Raw genomic sequence first — 10,978 nt, 5'->3', positions numbered from 1 at the left:
CAGGAAGAAGGCAGCCAAGAACGCAGTGAGGTACGTGGCCCAAGCATCGGAGGAGCCAGAAGAAGCAGCAGAGGAAGAAGTGATCACAGTCCTCTGCATCTACGACGAAATCTTAAGCATAAACAACCGAGGCCGTGGCACCGGCGGAGGAAGAACGATGAAACCCGTCATGGAAATGAAGATCGGAGGCGTCGAAGTCCAAGTGGTGGCGGACACAGGGTCGCCCTATACCATCATCCCCCGGAGCGTGTGGGAAGAGAAGTTTGCTCCGCGACTGGGCTCCGAGCTGGACAAGCTGGACATACGTCCCGTTACCTACAATGGTGATCGAATCCCCATGGCCGGGTGCAGGAAATTGAACTTCAAATTCAGGGGCAGAGAGGCCAGGTGCAAACTGTATGTCTCCGAGAAAGGTCCCTCCGTCCTAGGGTGGCTAGACCAAGGAGACCTGGGCATCAAGCTAGACCCGGGAGGCAAGGAACAGATATTATTGACGGAGCCGGAGGAAGCGCTGGACACGAATAAATGGAGGAAGAAGTTCCCAACGGTCTTCGGAGGCTCAGTGGGCAGACTCGACAAATTTGCACACAAGATCATACTCAAAAAAGGAGCTGTACCGGTGGCACACAAGGTGAGAAACATCCCGCTGGCAGTAAGGGACGACGTGAAGGAAGAACTACAACAGCTGGAGAAAAGAGGGATCATCGAGCCGATAGCATGTGCTGAATGGCTATCGCCGTTGGTGGTGGTGAAGAAACCGAATGGGAAGGTCCGTTTATGCGTGGACCTACGTGAGTTGAACAAAAATATAGTGGTGGAGAAGTTTCCCCTTCCCCGGATAGAGGAGATGCTGGCCAGCACAAGGGGTATTCAGTGGTACTCCACCATAGACTTGACCTCAGCATATCACCAGATAGCGTTACACCCAGAGAGCCGCAGCTTAACATCCTTTATAACTCCCTTCGGATGCTATCGATTCCGCCGCATGCCGTTCGGGCTAGCCTCGGCGGCTGCGGTGTTTCAAAAGCTCATGCACCAGCTGTTTCAGGACATCAAGGGAGTGCAATACTTCCAGGACGATATATTGGTGATGGGCCAGGACAGGATGGACCACGACAGGAAGCTGGAGGCGGTGTTGGGCATCCTGGCAGGAAGGGCCTCACAGCAGAATGGGCCAAATGCCGGATAGGGATGGAGAAGGTAACGTACTTGGGCCACGAAATCAGTGCTCAAGGAGTGACCCCCAAGAGTGAAAATGTAAAGGCGATCTGCGACGCACCATCACCAGCTACCAAGGAGGAAGTCAGGTCATTCCTGGGAATGGCGGAATACTATGGGAAGTTCATTGAACATTTCGCCTCGAAAACTCACCATATGAGGCTGTCAACCCGAGAGAACAGCGAATTCTGTTGGTCAGAAGAAGCTCAACGGGAATTTGAAATGATAAAGAGAGAAGTGGCAGGGGCAATTCCACTGCAAGGGTTCGACCCCCAAGGAAGCACCATACTCACCACAGATGCGAGTGATAAAGGTCTGGGGGCAGTCCTCATGCAAGACCGAGGCCAAGGGAGAGTCGAAACCATATGCTTCGCATCCCGCACCCTGAACGACACTGAAAAGAGATATAGTGTGATTGAAAAAGAAATGTTGGCGGTGGTGTGGGCCATGTCCCGGTTCCGCCAGTTCCTGTGGGGCACAAGGTTCAGGTTGAGGACCGATCACAAGCCCCTGCTCAAAGTGCTCACATCTAGCGGACATGCGGAAGCGACACCGAGGATCTCGAAAATGTCGCTCAAATTAATGGAGTTCCGCTATGATGTTGAACACATTCCAGGGACAGGAACAAGGTGGCGGACTACCTGAGTAGGGCGGCAGCGATGGAGCCCAGTACAGAATGCCCCGAGGCGGAGGAAGAGTGGGTCGCACTCACCGGGGACCTCGAAGTATCCATCAGCAAACAGGAATGGAGAACGGCATATGAAGGAGACCCGAATCTGGAGATAGTGAAGGGCTACATTGTGAGAGGCTGGCCGGACAAATGCAAACTGGAGCGTGGCCTTGTCCCCTACTTCGAGGTGAGAGAGGAACTATCAATGGATGACCAGGGAACATTTATATACAGAGGGGAAAGAGTCATACCCCCGTCAACGATGATACCCAGATTGATGGACATGTTACACGAAGGCCACCTGGGAGTGGGAAAGTTAAAACTAAGGGCCAAGCAGAATTATTGGTGGCCAGGAATGGACATAAGAGCGGAAAGACATGTGAGAGAGTGCCTGAGGTGCCAGGGTGCAGACAAAACGCTGAAACCATTGCGCCCTGCCCTGGGAAAGATTGATCCTCCACAAAACCCGTGGGAGGAACTGTCCATCGACATTTTAGGGCCAGTGCTGAATGCACAAGGTATACAGAAATACATTTGTGTAATGGTGGATCGTTATTCGAAATGGCCGGAAGTAAAGATCGAAGAAACAATGGACACTGAGAAAATAGTGAGCTTCATGGCAGAGACCTTTGTGAGAGAGGGCATCCCTAAGTGTGTTCTTAGTGACAATGGGCCCCAATTCCGCTCTGATAAATGGAATCAATTTATGCAAAGAAATGGAATAGCGTCTGAACACACATCCATATATCACCCGGCTGGGAATGGGTTGGTGGAGCGCTTCAACAGAGTGGTGATGGGCTCGATACAAGCGGCTATTGCAGACAACAAAGACTGGGAGGCGGAGATATGGCACATGGTGTGGGCGTATCGGATAACTCCCACGAACACTGGCTATAGCCCTTTCCAGATATTAAGGGGCCGGGAGCCGTTCACCCAAGACAACAGGATATGGAAGGACAGAGTTATCAAGAGTGAGTGGTCACCGGCAGTGGTGCAAGCCAATCTGAAGAAGGCACAAGCAGTGTATACCAAACACTATGATGCGAGGAGGAATGTAAAAGACACTGCCCTCGAAAAGGGGGAATGGGTGAGAGTAAGACTGCCCACACTGCAGAAAAAAGGGGAAAGTAAGTACAGCAGGCCCCTGAGAGTTGTGGAAATCAAGGGCCGGGCGGCTTTGCTGAGCGATGGAAATGTGTGGTCGCAGGATCGCATGGCCAGGTGCAATAAAATACTCAACTGGAGAAGTGGAGGCAACATGGAAGAGAGTGAGAGCAACAGTGACCACTCCAGTGACTATGGTGGTGAAGGCCCGGACTTAGGAGAAAGTAGTAACGAAGATCAAGAGGCAAGTGCAGAGTGTCAGCCGGAGGAAGACAGCAGTCGGGGTGTGCCTAGCGCGGCTGCGCTAGAGAGTGGACAGAGTGAAGAAGCTACGACTGCCAGTTCCCCGGTAAGACTGACGAGAAGGGGCAGGGCGGTGGTCCCACCAGTGAGGTTCAGAGACTATGATATGAGTCAGGACTTGTTCACATAACTCTTTGGAAAAAAGGGAGATATGTAGTGAGCGCGCTAGCACGGTACGTCACGTGGCTACGTGACGTACGTTGACGTAGAGGCGCGGCAGGCGGAGCGCGGCATTCAGGGCGCGAGCAGGCTGGGCGTAGGACATGCTTTGCGCTCCTTGTATGTATGTACTTGAATAAAGAGGTCGGCACCATCATCCGACTCCGAAAGTTATTGGGGGAGAAAGAGCATCATTACATTACCCAATATTAAAACAAAATCTACCTGCAGCAAGTTCAAGTCTACCTCAGTCTTCCATACCTTACAAAACACTTATACAGAGAATCTCAACAAGTTGAAAACTACCTGAAGTTGCAAACATTGGCCTCTTTTTTAGCTACCTAATTCACTAAAGGAAACCACTTTTATTTTGGTGCCCCGCTCTATTTTCTGTACCAGTTTAACCCTCACAAGTACATGTATCCCTGTGCAGACACACTACACAAACACACACTTTAGATGATTCTGCAGGCAGCCCCGTGGCTGGTACACAAGCAAGGGAATGAGCAGGATATACGCGGCAGCAATAGCAACAAACTCAACATCTGGACTGTCAACATCAATCCAGCAGAGTATGGTTCTCCGATCTAATGCAAGCTACCAGCCAGACGTGTGCGCATGCGCACCACGTATTGCTGGGAAGGTGGAGTGCGGGCATGTTGTTGGTTCCGTCCATAGACCGTTCAACGCAGGTCAGTCCTTTTTCTCTTTCGACTGCACATGTCACTGGGATGTACGGCGCAGGCGGGGCCATGTCGTTGCTTCGCTTTCAAAAGCAAGAGTTGTTGGGAAAGAAACTGAGCCTGATTGACAGGCGCACCCTCCAATCGTCTTCCAGGACGATGGTGATTGACTAGCGCAGCTGCCACAGACTCGTGACGCTATTACGCTGCGCGCGCTGTGTTGGGAGGTGACGCACTTGTATCCCTCGATTTCCGCGCTGGTTTCCCTGGATCGCTCCCCTGGACCGGAGAGAGAGGCGGCAGCACGCGGAGCCGGGCGAACGGTGAGTGCTGGCGCCGCGGGGCCAGGTGACGCACGGAGAGACGGGCCGTGTGCAGGCGGGAGAGGCCCAAGGGGGGTGACAGGCGGCTCTGGGCAGCGCTAGCCGCCCTGTACCAGTCTCCCCGCAGGCTGTCAGTGTCCTGCTGGGTCTGGCCGCTGACCTCTCCCTCAGTCGGTGTGTGCTGGCCACCGGGTGCCCTGGGCATCTCCCACACGGGTGTTGGCTGGCCCCTCGTGAGAAGCCCCCCATGTTTACATTCCCTCAGCCCCTGTCCTGGGGATGGCTGGTGTCTGCTGATGGGCAATAAAGTGTTGGGAAGCTGCTCACTAGCACTTTACCCCAGTGCAGCGTCACATTAGACACATCTAGTGACAACTATGCTGTGTATCCTGTGTCTCTACGGGCCCTTGTTCACAGGGACACCCAGCGCTTGGCAATGATTATTAGCCTTAAATTGTTCATTTTTTGTCATGACCACCGTCATTATTTATTCAGCCCAGTGCATATCAGTGGAAACCTAAGTTGGCTGTTGTAGTTCTTGGAGGAGACTCTGTAAAACTGAGAGGCTAAGGGGACGGTGTTATCATGCATACATCTCAACACATTGGGCCGCTAAGGATAATGAAGTCGGGTGGTTTGTGTTGACGATCTCTAGTTGAAAGGTAGTAGTTAGGACTAGATCGTTGGGAGGTTGACATGTCTTTGCTAGCTGAGTTGAGCGACCCAGCTGGAATTTGTGTTAACCATTTGGTATGTTGGGATGGTGGACATTCGTACAAGGGCATTGCTGGATGTGAAACGTATACATGTGTGTAACGTGGCTCTCAAGGGGTGCATAGGTGATGTCCACATACTGTTAAACTCGTTGAAAATCAATAAGTTGTCATGTAGATCTGGTGACTGTACCGATGAGTAATATTGATCTTGTGACTATATCGATGACTAATATAGTGAGATACTTTTAGTGCAATTCAAGCCAAACCCCCTTCTTTCATAGTAAGCTTGACAGCTGTAGTGCAGTATTTATGTAGTGTTTAGTACCATATGTGTGTCGCTGAAGCACTTCTCTACACGAGCAGCATGCTACATAGTGTAGAGTGTGATGTTGGAGAGATGTTGTTTTTGTTTTGATCCTATGTGGGAAGTATTTCCTGGCTGTGTGTGATGACCACTGAGGTGCTGTTCTGGGACTCATTGCATAGTAGTGTGTTGGATAATGAAGAGATAAAGACAGATGCATAGTTTTGTTTTTCAGTATGCTGGTAGCTTTGAACAGCTCTGCATGTCCCTTACGGGTTTTCATGATATAGATACAATCTGAGATTTTGTATATAGTTGTGGTCCTGAGCTGGCATGGTTGGAGAATGAGAGAAATGAGTGAGGAGATCTGTTCGGATGGACATTTTTATCAGCCAATGTGAGAAGCGGTCAGCTTGTATCAATATTTGTGACCTTCAAGGAATAGACTATGTAAAGCCCTACACGTTGTCTATTAATGTGTGACCGATATCTGCAGTCCCATTCCTCTTCATTTGGTGATATATTTTTTTTTGGCTGTACAGTGCTGGTGATGTACTGCCTTCATAGCAGATATGTGACTAAGCGGTATTCATTACAATTTGTTGTTGACAACTGCCTATTATGTGTATGTGTGTGTGTGTGTATATATATATATATATATATATATATCAGCCCTTTATTGCTTACCTGTATATAGAAATAAGTTTGCTGGTTGAGTTGTTTGCGATTAGTGGGTTGTAGGTTTGAGGAATGTACTTGCGAGGTGCAACAATATTCTGAGTGATTTTTCCAGGATGCGGGTAGCTCAGTTATCTAGAAAATAGCTCTGTATTTGACCCCTTTACCGCAGCGCAAATTCCGCCGAAGTGCGGGAGTTCTGAAGAGTGGGTGGGGCCCCGTCGGCCAACGGATGTGTGCAGCACTACCAAGGTAGTGCTCGCGACAGCTGTTGGCTGACACGCACATCAAAGGGATTAAGCTTTCTTCAGAAGTATGTATGCTCTTAGGTGCTTCGAATGCTGACTGGTAGTAAGTTTTTTAGAGTTTTGTGGCTTGTACTAAGAAAACAGTGCCTCCTGTCTCCTTTGGTAGGTGGTATAATAACTGGCGCAAACCAGGGCACAGTGTGCTGTTTGGCTTGTATTGCTTGAATTTAACCTGTAAGTATAGCGGTCATCTTTCTTGGGGAGCTGGGGACAAAGCAGAGTGCCTGAACACTGCGCCTTCTGGGTATATGTAGCCAGTGAAGCGATTTTAGGACTAGAGTCATGCTTTCTTGTAGTGTAGTTCCTAGTTTCCCACTAGGCCCTGCGCATTGGAATAACATAAACAGTAGTATCAACGTAGAAGTGCGGATCTTCCAGGCCTCTACTGACTATGCTAAACTTAATTGGGTTTGTTACCAACTAGCTCAGAGGTCACTGGAAACTTTCTTGACTGAATAGGAAGTGATCAGCTTCCCTGGCACAGACAAGAAGGGATTCAGTTTTCCAACAACCGTGCAACATGACAACTTTGCTCCTCAGATCAAGAGTCAATCTCTAGGGTCGTGTGAAACAATAGACAGTTATTTTACTCAGTCAGGTTGGTGCAGTTTACTTTCACGATATGTAGAGAACAGAGAGACGGGCGTTTGTCAATAAAGGGTTAACATTTATTGAACAGTCTTTCTTCTCGTACAAGAGAAATGTTTTGCCACAATTGCAAGACTTGTTATGATAAAAAGTACGTACAGTAAGATAAGTATTGCAAGATAATACTGTAAAAGCATTGATATGGTTTCTTAGCCATACAATGGTTTAAAAGTAATAAAACATATATACATTAGGCTAAAATACTCAACTGGTGCTTCTAACTACGCCTACCCCAGTGTACCTGACCTAAGCCTAATACTTGGGAGGGGAGTAAGTAAGTAGCTTCAGTTTAAGTTGGTTTTGCCAAGGTTTGCTTCAAGAATTCTCACTAAGGGTTTAGTCAACACCATACCTCTGAATAGAATGATGGAGGTCTGGTATCTCCTTCAGGGGGAACTCGGTATCCCAGTCACCCGCGAGGGTAGACCAGAAACGCTGGAGCTGGATTTCTCGGCAGGAGAAAGGCAGCGTCTCTCTTCAGCGCGTCGAGGAGGAGAAGGAGGGGGGGACAGCGTCCGCGGGCAGCTGGCATCTGCTGGGCTCTTCGCAGAGGGACGGCTGTTCAGCTCCTAGTTTCACCACACCATCGTTCGCGCTTTAGCAGCGATAATGGTATCAGCGGCTTGCATACAGCAGCTTCATCAAGCGACGGGCAACAGGCTGCAACACCGCTAGCAACAGGGCAATTGCTTAAGGCAAAGTTGGTAATATTTATACCTGACAGGTGCCTGGTTTGACGTAAGTTTGCTGGACATAAGAGGTCAATTAAAGATGTCACTAGGAAGTGATCGCTATCAGTTGCTCATTAGAGTTCCATTACTAATCAAAACACAGCAAGCGGGGATTTCCAGGTTTGCTGAGTTTTTATCTTGTTGAAGAACTCGGAGTGTTAATCTAGGAATCTCAGATAGTGACTTCTGCTCTGTCATTGCACTAATTGGTTGCAAAGGAAGTGGCAGAGAAAACTATTCTGGAATGTGGCTCTGTTCGTGTGAGGCCAGAGATGACTTTCTGAATATCGCACTTGAACGGTTATGCCAATATAGGGAATAAATGGATTTATAGCCGAATAGGGGCATAAGGTTACAGTATCGATCAGGATCCTAGATAAGCACGCAACATTCTTTTGGGTGAAGGTGAAGAAGAAACCTTGCAGAAGCATTATGGATGAGCTATATTTTGAGTATAATTAATGTGGGTATGCCAAGATATAGACTTGGCATAGTCAAGCTTTGAGATAAGAAGCGTGAAGAGGGTTTGTAGTTTGTCTACAAGGTATGGGAAGATCTGATGTAGTATGCTATTTGTGTAGAAGGCAGTCTGTGTGACGTTATCATACAGTATCAAGGATGGGTCTGAATCCATGGTTACTCCTAGGTTTCTAACATTTATAGATGTTGTTTGAGGGGTTTCAAGTTCATTAGGCTATATGGCAGTAGGCTGGCTGTTTTGCTATTGTCCACATGTCATAACATGTCTTTGCGGTATTGAGCTTTGGATAGGTATTAACCACCCATTTGTTTATGGCACAAAGGCAGACATCCAAATTTGAATTGAAGTAGTCTTCGGAGTTTTTCATTTTTAAGCGCCTGTGGTGGTAGTTGGTGTCAAATGCAACTGATTAATAAGGCAGCTACTGCGTTTTTGTCCACTGTTGGTTTGAGATCACCACAGATTAATAGGATCGCTGACTCTGTTCCTTTGCCTGGTCTGAAAACTGACTGTTGGTCTGTCAGTAAGTCCTAATCAGCGGTAAAGTGTAGAGGAGTAAACACTGTTCTCTAAAATGTTTCCTAAGACTGGTCCATTTGATATCGGCCTGTCGTTTGCTGGATCAGATGGGTCCACGTTTCACCTTTTTGAGAAGAAGTCTGTAGGAGGTTTTGAGTGTAGGTGGAAATGAACCAAGTTCCAGGGACTTTTTGAAAAGGCATCTGGCTAACTCCTGTACAAGTTGAGCGAAGAATATCTTTAAAGATTCTTGGCGGTGCTGGGTCTGATGGTGATCTCATGGTCTGGCTACAATGTCAAGGACATTTGTTTTGTGACAGGGTATTGAAGGTATGCATTGATGGATGACAATTGGTGTCTTTCTTTGTGGTGGTTACATCCTGTGGTGTTGCGGTGTTTGCGTTCTTCCTATGGCCTTATTCAATCTGTGTAGTTTTTGAGTTAAGTTTTTTGATTTTGTCACAAGTCGCATGATCGTGGTGTTTCAGTTTTTAGGTACTCTAGATTACAGAATTTGATGTGGTTTTTTGTAAGAGCAGTCTGCTTAACTAATGCACGTGGTGTAGTGGTATCTTTATGTACCTCTGGCTCTTTTGAAGGCTCTGTTATACAGCTTTAGCATTCTTTTGTCTGTTTCATCTCCTGATTTTCTCAATATGTGGTGTATGAGCTGTAATCATTTTTTGATGTTGTGAGTAAACCCATGTGTTCCTTTTGTGGTTAGCCGCAGGAGTGTTTTTTTGTTTTGTTATCTGTTTGTCCAATGCAGTGGGGATTCAGTTGTAGAATACAGCTGTGTGTCTTTCGGCCACATGTTTACTTAGTCCTTTTAAAGGTGGGTGTTGAGTTGTTGAATGTCTAGGTTTTTCTGTTGTCTGTACACTTGTTTGCTGTTGTTGTTTTTTGTTATCTTCTATGTGTTATTAATAGATGTGTAGATGCTGAAGGTCACAGTGTTGGGATCACTCCAGCTTACAGGGAGTTGTATGTTGTGACTGTGGCTTTTCTGAAGTGTGCAAATACAACATCTAACGTGTGTCTTCCTCAGTAAGTTGGGCCAGAAACAATTGGTTGTAGGTTGAAGGCTTCAGGGTTGGTTGTGATGGCTGTAGTCATGGTTGCTCTTCTTGCCAAATCATAGGGGTTCTCATAGAATGTAAGTGTTTGGGTGCGACAGATAGGTGTTGGTTACTGTATCAAATAGGACATCTTTAAATTTGGCATTGTTGCATGGTTCTCTGTTTGTGATTATGGAGAACTGTATTGCCGAAAACTATGTTTTTCTTTTTGGTCATACAATGTATACTGCTATTAGTGAGTTATTTTATTATAAAACAGTACATCCTTCACTAAAAACAATATTTTGTAATGATAAATTATCTAAGGTAAAAACATGTTCCCTTTTGGTTGCTGGTCATGAACGAACACTAACAATGTCAAAATCTGTTCCAACCAATGTTGGAAACTAACACATGCATCCATTAAACATTTATAAAAGAAAGAGACTAATTCAACATTTGTATACAAAACTAGCTATTTTATTTAGAACATTAAAAACACATATTACTCAATGTGAATAAAATAAGCAATTAAAAACACATTACAGTACATAATTCATACAGTTGTATTGGAGAAGAACAACCCCACGACAATACACCTTGTCTTCAGAATGTTAATCAAGGTTTTTTGTGGTACAACATTAGGCTGGGTCTCATAACCAATATCCACACTAGTGTTGACCCTTCCTGATTTAACCGTCAATGTAGCATCAATGCGTTTCGGCGGTTAACTTGGTCTACAACCACCTTCTTCAGGACCCAAACAATTTACTTCTCCTTAGTACAGCATCGCCTATATCAACGATAAATCAATCTATTACCCACAGTTAATAGTCCATTCTTAGCCTATCATTCGATAAATGTTATTTCATAAAAATTGTTTGTACATTATCCCCAACTCAGTGTGAAAGAATTATTGTACTATGGACTTCATGGTACAAACATCAAATCCCCCTCTTTTTTTTTTTTTTTCCCCTTTTCAATAAAACTTCATAACGTTTTTCGGGCCACTTTTTTCTACAATACACTCCATATTGCCCGCGTTATTTTACCCCTTTCAGGCAAGTACATCATT

The 10,978-nt window shown here is 46.3% G+C and overlaps 1 protein-coding gene across 2 annotated transcripts in view; it reads left to right on the top strand.

Annotated features, from left to right (window-relative positions):
* The first annotated feature begins 4,253 nt into the window (after positions 1–4,253).
* NUP98 (nucleoporin 98 and 96 precursor) overlaps positions 4,254–10,978 on the top strand; it is a 944,939-nt gene continuing 938,214 nt past the window's right edge. For both annotated transcript variants that reach the window (XM_086933760.1, XM_086933759.1), the window contains exon 1: positions 4,254–4,460. The gene's annotated coding sequence lies outside the window, so the exon portion shown is untranslated. The remainder of the gene's footprint in view (positions 4,461–10,978) is intronic.

Source organism: Lissotriton vulgaris, chromosome 8 (assembly GCF_964263255.1).
Source record: "Lissotriton vulgaris chromosome 8, aLisVul1.2, whole genome shotgun sequence".
NCBI classification, from domain to species: domain Eukaryota; kingdom Metazoa; phylum Chordata; class Amphibia; order Caudata; family Salamandridae; genus Lissotriton; species Lissotriton vulgaris.
The sequence above is the reverse complement of the archived record's forward strand: the minus strand, read 5'-3'. Positions and strand labels throughout refer to the sequence as shown.